General features: G+C 29.3%; 1 pseudogene; it reads right to left on the bottom strand.

Annotated features, from left to right (window-relative positions):
* Window positions 1–3,458: 3,458 nt before the first annotated feature.
* Window positions 3,459–5,215, bottom strand: LOC129877254 (SEC1 family transport protein SLY1-like; annotated as a pseudogene).
* Between the last annotated feature and the right edge of the window lie 8,432 nt (window positions 5,216–13,647).

Raw genomic sequence — 13,647 nt, 5'->3', positions numbered from 1 at the left:
TGTTCAAAAGAATCCAAATCAATAATTTAAATCAAAAAAAGCTATTAATTTATTGATAATGAATAAATTTAGTAATTTTGATAATAATTTTGATCTTTTTATTATTGGGTTATCGCCTATCATAATAATTTTAGGTTTTTTATTAATGAGTTAATTGATAATTCAATAGTAAATTAAATAATAATATTTATATCATTTGGTATATAAAATTAGAGTTCAGTTTCATATATATACTTTTATTTTTGAGTGTCTCAAACTCTTGGTTATTCTATAATGTGATCGTGTTTGTTTTTTAGCAAGATGCAATATGTCAACTCATGTGCATAGTTTATTTGATTTGTCATCTTATTTCTAAATAATTTTCAATATAAAAAAAATTGTGTCAAATCTTAACGGTTGAATCGTTAACCAAATCGATAACTATCATTAATCGATAAATCAATAACTGATAAGCCAATATTTTAATTATTCTATAACAATTTAGCATGTCTACAAATCGATAACTGATAAGTCGAACCGTTAAACTCCAAAATCGGTTGAACTGACCATTATGCAACGTTAATGTCAACTAGTAATTTTAACGTCAAATACCAATTTCTTTTGTACATACATACTGACGTTTATCTTTTTGTGTCAAATTGTCAAACGAGATTAGGACGGTATGCAGCGGCAGAGCCACATATACTTGAGGGGTGTCGACTAAAGAAGATCAATTGACCACTATTACTATAATGGAAAAACGACAATCTGTCTAACCTGAGGTCCAGGTATCCTGGCACCAGAGAGAGAGCGTGTCAAAGCCTGGTGTATAGACAAGGGATGGATAGTCCTTAGAGTCGTACCACAAAGAAGAAGATCAAGGACATTGTCTTTCTATCTTTGAAGGGTTTACCCACGGACTAGAGAGTTAAGGCTCTCACATTCTTTTCCAATCAAAGAAAGAAGAGTCATTCAATTCAGGCCCTTTCCCGCTTTCCTTTTGTGAGGGAGGTTTGTGCACATGAATTAATAGTCAAAATATAAGGAAGATTGCATAGAGCATAGAATGAGATTGATGCTTCAAATGCCCTATTTTTTGGGGTTGTGATAGGAGTTGTGGCACTTTCATAAGGGGGGATCAGACTAGGCTGTCACTATTCTAGAAGAGGAAGCGTAGCTGGCACATTGAATCATGTCTGTCGATGGTGAAAGATAGCCCTAAAATGAGGGTCCCGGAGATAGAAATCGACACCCCTTTATTGAAAACTTACACTATGTAGCTAGATAAAAATATTTTTTTATGTATATATATTAAATACTGACACTCCTTGACTTCTACGTCATTTAATTTCTTTATATTTTGACATCCTTTAATCAAAAATTTGGCTCCGCCACTGACAATTTGAATTTTAAATTTGAAGTTTTAAATTGAAATTTATGTTTGTTTATAACATTTAAATACAATTTTATATTTTTTTAAAAAAAAATTACCTGCAAATTTATATTATATTATAAAAGGCTCGTACTTAATGTGAAGAGATTTTCTATACCACCTGAGAAAATTTTACTATAACTAGTTATTTCTATTATTGATTTATTTGATCAGTTGTGAAAGTATGTAATACCATGTACTCGCAAAAAATTATTTATAAAAAAAAATGAAAATAATGTGATTTATTAACATGGCGTATTAGATTATTTCGATATTTATGAACTATGAATATTTCTCAATTACATTTCAAACAATGACAAAACTTTAATCGACGATTGAACAACTAGGCTTTGGGGCAAATATTTTCAAAATATGTCCCATTCTATGCAGGTTAGACAAAATATAATTTTATTTGATAAGGTTAATATGGAATAGCACATTTGCACGGAAACAATGGAATTACTTGAATTCATGAACCTTTATCAAAAACCTCATCAATTTCAATTTGTAACGATGCATTCAGGTGGGACAACCCAACACATGAAGAATTCTGTTAAATCCATGTCACAATTATTGTCTTTTGGTACAATTGGAAGATTAAATAAAACTCCTAAAACCTTTCATAATCCACAAGGCTTTAATCTGCTAAGAGAAGAAACTACTTTGTTTCTTTTAGAGCATTCTCCTATATTATCAATTCTTCTTCGTCTTATGACCTTCATTCGCCATAAAGTCTGATAATTGATTTGCCTTCTTCCAGATATGATTGATAATCGTCTTATTTGCTTAAAAATATACTTATAATCTTCAATTATAACCGTAAAAGAGTGACATTGTATGTCCTCTTCTTTGAGAAGCTTGCACTTAGTCTTGCCACTGCCATCAGTATTCAGTTTAATCTTTCCTTTCCTTGGAGGTAGTTAACAAATGCAATGGCCAAAATTAGCACGGGAACATAACAAACACTGCTTGCCCGAGGCCAACTCTCCATGAGTAAGCTTACTCCCTGACCTATTTGTACTGTACAAACCACCTTAGGGTGCCTCAATAAACGAACATCCATTGTCTACACAAACCCAAGCTATCAAACGACGATATGCTCTTATAACCAGATACATGGGTCACCACATCATAATCTAGATAACGTTGAGAGCCTAATGGAATTTCAACCACTTCGAGAATCCTGTATCATGTTTTTTTCTTTTCCAGCTCCTATAGATGGTCGCGTTACATTTCCCTACAACAATACAGAGGCACCAAGCTATTTCATCTAAACATCTGACAGAAAGGGAAGTTACATAATAACGTGCACATGAGCAAACACCAAGATGAAAATTTGAAAATGAACTCTTCCCAAGATATAAACACTGCATGAGGATCACTGTTTAAAGGTTCAAGCAATAGACAAGCTTGTACTTGAGCGAGTTCAAGGCTGAACCTAACAGTCAAGCTTAGTTCATAATTTATAGGTCCATCAACTAGGATCCAGTGTAAAACGAAGAATGAAGGAAATATGCATCTGTGAATCAAGTCACATCGAAGGATAACACAACTAAGGTTCTTGCAGGATGAGCATAATGATCAGAGACTACTGTCATATGAGGCTCTTCCAATTATACTGGTTTTACTTGGACAGCACTACTCTATCTCATTATCAGATTAAGCTGTACCAAAACTGCATGAGTCAAGCTTTACAAATAAAAAAATGGATTTTCTTATTTATTCATGACAAGAGCATAATCCCATAAACAATAATTAGACTGACAGAGCATGTAAGCATAAAGAAACAGACTTAGGAAGATGTGTAAATTCTGGTTCCAAGTGTATGGACTGTAGAACAGCTACTTTAATTCCCTCAAAACCCCAATAGTTGAACTGGAAGTCCTCCTATTTTTTCAAAGACCAGTACGCCTCACAGTAGAATACCAAAAATCTGACAGTATCAATAATACAGTCAGCTAGATTCTACATTTGCTCAAACTAGACTATTAGGTTAAACGTAAGCTTTTCTCGTGAGAGCTGGCCGAGTTAAGTGAACAACAGTGTGATACTGAAAAACAAATGGTTGATAAACCAATTGTATACAAAATCTAACCTATCAATGGGCAGGTACAGCTATACTGCTTCCCAATCCCATCTTCTGCCCCAGTACTCCAAGCTGCTCAATAAACTCACCTCCTGTAAGAATTTCTGTCGTCCCATATATGACATGCTTGACCGGCTGTTGGCGATTGGCAAGTTCTTGCAAGTTTCCATACTCCACATAGTTTCCACCATCTATCATAAACACTATCGCTTCTTTAAATGGTCCTTTTAGATGACCGCTACTAGATGCACAGCTTGACGTTGGTGCACGAGGATCAAGAAGAAGATAAGATTCAATTCAGGATTTGGCTTTCCCTCCATTAATGCTTCTACTGCTCTCGGTAAAGCCAGCTGATGATCACTGGATAACAGATTCTCCACTCCTGCAGTTACAGCACTGATCGACTGCCCATAGAGTTTTTCAGCCCAATCAACAATGTTAGTCGTACTTGCAGAATTTGCTGGCAAAAGAGACATTCAATGATTTTATCTTCTTTACATACTGAAAAGCACTGGTATCGACCTCAGATTCCCTAAGTGCTGCTTCAATCATTTCGACTTCAGATTGAGGCATGCTTTCAGTTGAGATTAGATAAATTATAGCAAATCGCAGCTTATCAGTTTTATTCCTTTTCCCTTGAGCACTCCAAGGAGCTCATTATGATCAATCCCGCCTCTCACCAGCATATCACTCTCTTTTTTAGCATACGAATCAAGGGATCACTCCTTGATCTCGCCCAATAATGAAGTAGCAATATTTGTGTGCTTATCAATCACTTGCTTTCGCTCTGTCAACTCAGGTAGGGAATTTACAGCACCATCAAATGTTTAGTAATGCCAACCAAGTCTGTTCCATCAAACTCAGTCCCTCCGCTCCCACCTGTTCGTTTATTTACCTCCTCAACATCCTTCTTGTAAATGTTTAGTATTGCCAACCAAGTCTGTTCCATCAAACTCAGTCCCTCCGCTCCCATTCTGTTCGTTTATTTACCTCCTCAACGTCCTTCTTGTCCTTACTCAATTGAGACTCTATCTCCACTGCAACCTCTGGAAATTCCAATGACCAGTTAGCCATCCAAAATGGATCAGACTTATCTAACTCATAGGATTTCATCCCACCCTTGTCTTCCTGCACATTTAATCTGTTCAATCTCAACCCAAGCACATCATGAACAAGTGGCCGATACCTAAAATCATGCTGTATCGCTACTGACAATTCAAAATTCCGATCAAATAAACACAAAACTGGCCTCTGAAATGAGCCAGTGAAATTTGCACCCTCAGAAAACAGAGTGTTCTTTGCCAACATATGGTCTCGCAGTCGCTGATCCAACAGGGATGCCGCCATCTCAGCAGGCCCACCACGAGGGCACCGGATGACAGGGACAACAGCAAGAGTAGCCAATACACAAAATAACCCACTCACAATCTTTTCAATGATCTCATCAATTTCCTTATCCCCAGCTGAGGGATCATTTAACTGAAGATAACAGCTTTTGTAAGCAAGGGAGAACAAATTATCCTCAAGTGTGACAAACTCCAAGTACTGATCATGCACTTTCGCGATCCTCTCAATCGACTCTGAATTAATCATACCTGAAGAAAAAAAACATGCATATCATTCAACAAGTTGAAATATTTGAAAATTATCTCAAATTAGGTCTTGGACCTAACTCACGAGCCAAGCCCCAAAAGCTGGCTCCTGTGGGAAAGATTGCCCAAGCCCACCCATGCTTTTTCATCCAATGTGAACTCTTCAACAAAAACATAAGAAATTGAAGTTGAATCGGAACCTGAAGAGAGATCCTCGAGCAAAGGTCTAGGAATGGAAGACGAAAAATTCAAATGGAAGGAATCATAAAGAGAGCTGGATGCTTCGGAAATGATGCGCTGGACATTGAGGTGAGTAGGTTGGACGAAATATACAGCAGGAACATCGTGAACGGGCATAAGATCCTTGTCAATGAGGAAATAGAGGGTAACCCCGTGCTTACGGAGGTCCTTCACATGAATCAACAGCGATAGAATGTCCTGACAGAACCGATCGTAAATGATGATCTTGTAAACCTCCTCGTTGGCGGTGGAACCAGCATTCACCGGCTGATTCAGATTCAACATCCGAGTGATACACTCTGAACAGTCAAATAAATCATACCAATCAATCAACAAAACTTCAATTGAAAATTAAGTTTACATGGCTATATTCATCCCGTTCAATTCAAGTTTAACTGTATGTTTTTGTCGAAGATTGAGCGCCATTTTCTTCAAATTTGATGGGTTTAATTGAAACTTTTTAAAATTCTTTTTTTATTTATATTTATATTTTATTTCTACTATTTTGTAAAAAAATATTTTTATTATTCTAACATTTTTTAAATATATATTTTTTATTTTTTTATTTATATTTCATTTCATTCTTATTCTCAACATTTACTTTTTCATTCCATGCAATTTTTCATATTATTTATTTATTTATTATTCTATTTCTTTTTTAAAATAATTTTGTTAGTATTCTAATTTTTAAAATCATATTTATATATGTTGTGTTAAAATTTGATATAAGAGCATTATGTTAAGTTTTTTATTTTGAATTTAGGATTTATGTCATATTTTCAATTTTATTTGTTTTAGTATTATTGACTTGATATTTCACATTGCAAAACATTTATTTTTTAGTTAAACTTGATAGATTATTTTTTTGTCAAATGTTTTAATAATTTTATGACATTATATTTATAATATTAACATTTTTGTCAAACATACATTTCATGATGTTCATAAAAATCTTATACTTTTAGTTTAATTTAAAAGATCCTTATTTGTCTAATATAAATTTTAAATTTAGAAAATTAGCTTTTATTTTAAAATTTTAATATAATCTTGTAATTACACTTGTGTAACCAAACAGAACAATTGTAATTACACTGGAATTACACTATGACAAACAAACCGGTCATCGTAATTACTAGATTGTGTAATTATTAGGCTAGTAATTACTATCCTAGTAATTACACCAATTTCAATTACCAGGTGACTTTCCAAACAAACCATCAATTCCTCTCTTACCAAGTAATTACTTGATCTACCAAACATGCCAAAAAATATGATTACACCCAATTACATCAAATCTCAATTACATCGTGGCTTTCCAAACATGTTCTAACTCATAAAACTGTTTTCTTTTTTTCTTAACTTTGAGAGAGGGTTGGGACGATGATGTTGTGGGATCTGAACAAGATCTCTGTTTGTTTGGTCCTTGTGCATTGATTATTGTACTATCTATATTAAGCTGTTAGCCAAATTTGTCATAAATTAGGTGTATTTTGGTCTTTAAATATAACTCCTAGCGGCCTTTTGATCATAGTCTTTAAAAATTATCTGTAAAAGATTTTTAAGTTCCAAAAACTGGTTAGAGTAATTTTTGAGTGAAATTTCATTTTTCGTAAAATTAAAAAAATAAATATAAAATGCATGATCAAGCATAATTTCAAGTTCCAAACACTTCTACCGTCTTAAGTTTACTAAAGCGGAACACTTTTGGTCCAACTAAAACTTTTTTGTATGATGCTTTGTGGTTGAAATTCGTAGAAGATAAAATTCTATTTACGAAATTTGTAGAAGACGAAAATTCACTTGGGGGATTTAAAAAATAAAAATGTAATGATTGAAATTTGACTTTTTTAGCTCGAGATAAATTTAAAACTAAAAATATGACTACTTGGATGTGATTTTGTTTTGGATCACTTAAAAAATTAGTGAAAATTTCACAAATAGATAGTATAAAAATTTTAATAGGCCGTAATAGCTATAATTTAGGTAATTATATTCTGTAACTATAGCTATACCAGCTATTTGTATAATTCGCACACTCGTTTATACAATTCGCTGCCAATATACAAATCTATTTGTATAATTCGTTGACAATATACAAATAGGGTAAGTATATACAAATTCTGTATTTATATATTCTAAGAATTTTTCAAAACTTATACAAATCAAATGTATCAATATTATAATTATATTCATGGTAGGGTAAACATATACAAAATTTGAATTTATTCAATTAGGAAATTCCGAATTTATACAAATAAATTCTGAATTTATACAATTGAGAACTTAATTATACAAATTCTGGATAACTATAACTATGTATATTAGTTACTTAAAAAGGTTTGTCGCGAGTGAAATTAACTTAAACTATAATTATGTATATTAATTAACGGATATATGTTTGCGACTTCGTGTCATTTTCCCAAAAAAATACTCCCCTAATTACATCCTTAGGTACTTGTATGCACCGCCCCTCATTACAACAAATATCATAACCTTAGTTTGGATTTTGACTTTTGATATATAAGCCAATCATAAGTTAGAAATTAAAATCTATGGCTTTTGACTTATTTTTAATATTTTAATTTAAAATTAAGTATTTATAAACACTTTTTATTTTATTCAAATATTTTAAAAATATAAAAAAAAATTAAAAATTATTTTAACTTTAAAATAATTATAATAAGTCAATTTAAACAGACGATAAACTCCTTCGGATGGTTCATTAATCCCCATTGATTATCGGGAAAGTTACTAGATATACTATATTAAGAAAATATTACCATTTATAGTAATAACATTTTCATTTTCGCTGAACAGTAATAATACATTTATAATACAGTTTTAATACATATTATAAAAAATAATTTAGAAAACACCTATAATACAAATTTTGTTGATAGGTAATACATTTATCACACACTTTAATATAATTATAATACATTATGTAGATTTCTTACTAAGCAATCATAATATATTTTTAAAGCACGTATCTACATTTATATTACATGCATAATTCACTTTTAATACATAGTGCAAATTTACCATATTATCTATGTATAATATAAAGCCAAATGTAGACAAGGTGATGTGGCACATCTCTAAAGTCACCATTCATATTTATCTTTTTTCTCCCTTTTTGACATTTTTCTCTATTTTTTCTTTTTTTAATTGAAGAATTAATCATATTCTTTTCTATTTATGAAGTTTCATTAAATTTTTTAACAATCATATTAATTAATTGTGTATAAGTTATTATATAAATTATTTAAGAATTGATAAGGCCACTCCATGTCTTCTCCTTTCCTAATTTCTTTCTTTTTTTTATTTTCCACTTTCTAATTTAATTGTTGTGATATATACACAAAAAATAAAATAAAATAAAAAGTGATGTGACATTTTTTTAGGTCAAGAAATTTATTTTATTTTATTGGGCTTCTTCTAATTATAAATTGACAATATTTTTTATATTTTAAGTATTTTTCCTTTTCAAATTTAATGTATTTATAAGGAGTAACCACTCATAACTCATATCTCTTCAATTTCTACTCTTAATTATATTCATAACTCTTATAATTTTCATATTCATAACCCCTAAATTTTAATTTATAATACCTTATGGTATTTCTCTATTATGCCTATATAAACTCATATTTTGTTTCATGAAGACTCTCATTCAAAGTTGGTCTTTCTCTTCTCCATCATTTTGGCTTGTGAATTATAACATGTAACAAGAAACGAGTATATGAAGACAAAAAATATTTCATTTTTAAGTCTTTCTTTTTATTTTTATGTATTTATTTGGTTGCGCTTTCTTAATTTTAGAATATATTTTTCTTACATATTTGTTATCCTCCTCCTAGCAAGTCTATATATATATGATCAAGAAAATCTTCACGACAATCATATTAAGGTAATTTTGATAGCGATGATATTTTTAATGCATCATTTTTGTGTGGTTGGTCGAAAAGTCAAGTTCCGTCTAACACTAAATTAATATTATAAAGTGTAGCGATTATAATATTTTTTATATTTCAAGAGATTATGATTTTGAATTGTTAGTACACTCGATTTTTATTTTTATTTTGCAGATGTGTTGTATAATTTAAATTTCTTTCCTCTTTATTGATATAATTATTTTTGAATTGGTATGATTGAAATAGAAATATTATAAATATCATATTTAGTGCAATATCATATTAACAATTGTATATATTTCTCTTGTATTTTATGTTATTATCATTAATTAATATTTTATTTTATTTATTCATAATTATGTTTTATAAATTCTTTAAGTAGAAAGATATGACGAGGAGTCGAGGACTTTGATATAATTTTAGGGAGCGGATTATGATGGTGGATCTACTTGCAAAGGAAGGCCTAGAAGAAAACTTTTTGAAGCATAATTAAAAATTATTTTTGCTAGATATTTTTTTTACTTTGGCTTGTAATAGTAATATCGCCATACCTACTGTTATGTCGGAAAAAGAAGGTTTAAAATTAATTAACACTTTTAGAGAAAAAATCAATTTTAGAAAAAAAAAGTCGCCACTTAATTTTTTAAAGAAATTAAGAAAACTTAATTTAAAAGACCTTAACAGATTTAAATCTAAAAAATTAGAGAAAATGGGTAAGGGTTCAAATTTCCACTTTGAGAAGGTATTAGCACTCAAAATGGCCGCTAACGTGCGGTTATCCAGCGATTTGAAAATTATTTGACTAACTTTGAAAAAATTACTTGTAAGTAGTAAAGATAAATATATTTATTTGAGCAATAGATCAACTTGAAATACTTGAGATAATTTATCAAGAAAATATACTCTATTAAATGACTAAGTGAATGAATTTTAAATATGTTTAAAGAGAAGTAGTAGATCTAATGTATTTTAACTAAGTTAAAGGTGACTAATACTTTGATTAAATAAGAAAAATTATTTGAGCTATTTAGGGAAAAATCAATTTAGAAAAAGACAGTTTAAACTTAATTGATTTGAGAGAACATCGACTTAAAAACCTTTAAGATAATTTGGAAGAAAATTATATTTGTTGAAATGTCTATGTAAAAAAAACACTTAAATGAAATTATTTTTAAAAAATAAATTAATCGAAAAAATGGTTTCTCTTTTAGGGGAGTTCAATTAAGTCAAAGCAAGCTAAATCAATTTCTACGCAAGTATAAATAAACGTAAATAAACATATAAATTATTACAACCCGAATTAAATATAAATGAATAAAGTATGCAAATTTGACCAACACTTACTTTTTGTACGACTGGACTAAGTTATTAGGCGACCTGCGTTTGGGTCTTAGGCCCAATTCCACTGGATATCGTGAATGTATATATACTATATATGAGTGTATACAATACTATTTTCATGTATATCGAACAGTATATACACCATATACAGACTATTTATGCTCCAGCAACCTATAAATTAGCATCCCTTTCCCTTTTTTTTTAAGATGATGACTCGAAAAAAGGTATTTGGGCCTCTGTGGCTCAATATCAAAATGCAAATAAAGGAAAAAGTTCATATTGGACTCGGACGATTGTTCATACAATGAACAAAAAGGATAACATTAGTAAATGAATAGAGAGAAAACAATTGAGATATGATTCTTATTAATTGAATAAAGGATACTTAAACATCACATTTTAAGTTCAATCACTAGGATATAAAGAAAATCAATATGAAACTTGCATCTAAGAATGAGATAACTCATTAATTCTAATTAATCACGTGTTATACTAAGAAACCAATTTATGCATAATATTTAATAATACAAATATGAGCTACTGTATATTAACAAACAAATACATAAACTTCATAGTAAATGAATAGGGACAACACAACTCATGATCAAATTATCACTAAATTCAACTTGGTATAGTGAGTACTTGAGGCATAAGAATGAAATATCAAAACACACGCATGTATATAGCATAACACTTAAAAGGATCACAGATGAACATAATAAAATAACATAGTGACTAACAACATGCATATATCTAGAAAAAAATAAGGAACATGAAAATATATTCGAGTAAATAAAGGGCATGGAATTAACATATACATTATACTAACTCAAATCTCAAAGCAAAATTTAAATCAATTAAGCCATGCAAGTTCTAATTAATAAGTAACTTAAGCATATATTTGTTATCTAAATGATGATAAAAGAAGAAATTGAAAATGTAAAAATCTATATCGTCAAAGAAAACTACTTGGAAAAAATAATGAATGAAACTAAGAGTTTTCACATACTTGATAAAAAATTATCACACACTTCAAGCAAGACAAGAAAATTTTGTCATTAATCTAATTAATCCTAGCACATGCTTACAAAAAAAATAAGATTACAAATCGACTACATAAACGACATAAAATAATTATTCATTAAATAAAATAAAGTCGAGAAAAGATGTTTACCTATTTTTGGGCAGCGACTGAGACAACGAATTTGAGGGCGATGAATTCCTTGAACCCACCAAGAAATGAGCAAAAAAATGAAGAAATTTTTTTTGAAAATCTGAGACTAAAATTTTTTGTGATTTTTCTTGTCTAATTTTTTTGTTGTTGTAATATTATGTTCTTGCTTCTTTTTGTGTGTTTTTCTTGTATGGTTTTGAATATTGATGAATGTAGATTAATTCTCCTTCTTTTTTTTGATATATGTTGTTCTTTCTTTTTTTATAAAAAAGATGAAGAGATTTTAAAAAAAAAGAGTGAGGTTGGTGGGAGTAATAATAATTTTTTTGAATAATGATAGGTTTGGTGGGTGAAAAAGGAAAAGGGTGGGATAAGAGAGTGATGATGTTTGGAAATTTAAAAAAAAAGGATTTTAGGTGGGATTGAGATGTGAAAAAGGAAAAAGAAGAAAGGGGTGGAGTTAGTATTGTATAAATATAATATAATATATATGTATTGTAGTGAGTTGGTGTTGGGTCAAAATTATAATAAGAATTGGGCTTTAGGTGTATAGGTGTTAGTATGTTGCAGTAGTGTAGGTTGTTATTGTTATTGAGTTTGTAGACAGTGGGATGACAATATTGGGTTGAAATGATTTTGGGCCCGAATTTTGACTAAAAAATGACTTGAAATTTGGTTAAAGTTGGGATAAAAAAAAAGGTTGGATTTGTAAGGAAAATAGCCATGCGAAAATCGATAATTTAATCAATTAAGCTTAGCAAAATAGCCAAACTGATTTAATTGTGAATTCATCTAAAAATTAGATAAGACGAATCGACAATAATTAATTAACGAGTTTCTTAATTCTAACCAAAATGAATTAATTATCTTAGTTATAAACTAATTAATTCAAAAATATAAGCTACTAATTTACGAGACAACAAAATCAAATTATTATTATTATTATTATTATTATTATTATTATCATCATCATCATCTTATCATTTTTGAATATTTATAGAAATTAATAATTATATAGATAATTATACAAAACCGTATATATATCATTAAAAATTATAAGAATGACAAAATTTTCTTTTTAAAATACACTTGAAAATATTTTGGTACTTTATAAAAGTAATTACTTCAGATTGTTTAAAATTAAAGAAACTCAATAACTAATATACGTTTGTGGAGGGTTAAAATTGGGTGTCAACACCTACTGACAACACTACTTTTTTAGTTCTCAACGACCATTTTTTTTATTATAAAGCATAATTTATATAATTATCTTCTTTCAACCAATAGAATTATGATGATCAGTTTTATATTTATTTTTCTCGCAAAGAAAATTAAAGATGAAATAATTTATTCTATAATATCATTGTTTATTCTTTTAAGTATATATCAATTTATTTTTGTAGATATTCTTTTCTTGGTTGAAATGTATTTATATTTTTTTTCTTTTTATTACATTATGAATTTAATAGTATAGATTGTTTTTTTTTGTATGCCTTAACGACATAACTATAAAAATCTATGTCTATATATTATTTAATTGTGATTTTTGTAGCCATGTAACACATCCCTTCTGCAGCCAAATCATTTATCCTTTTTTTTGTTTTATTTAGTTTCCTCTCTTATTTTTGTTGTTCATATTTATTTTTACAAAAAAAAATTAATGCATAGTAATTAATGTATTTAATGTCTAATAATATTATACATTCAAGTTATTATCAACTCATATCTCTTTATCTTCTTTATAACTTCTACTCTTAAATATTATTCATAACTCCTATTTGTTTCTTTTTATAAATTTTAAAAATACTTATTTAATGTGTAAAAGATTATAGTAAATGTATGTAATAATAAAGGCACAATGTAAAAGATCAAAAGTCTTTTTTTAAAAA

Source organism: Solanum dulcamara, chromosome 12, assembly GCF_947179165.1.
Source record: "Solanum dulcamara chromosome 12, daSolDulc1.2, whole genome shotgun sequence".
In the NCBI taxonomy this organism is placed as follows: domain Eukaryota; kingdom Viridiplantae; phylum Streptophyta; class Magnoliopsida; order Solanales; family Solanaceae; genus Solanum; species Solanum dulcamara.
Note: the sequence above shows the minus strand (reverse complement) of the source record. Positions and strands in the feature narration are given on the sequence as shown.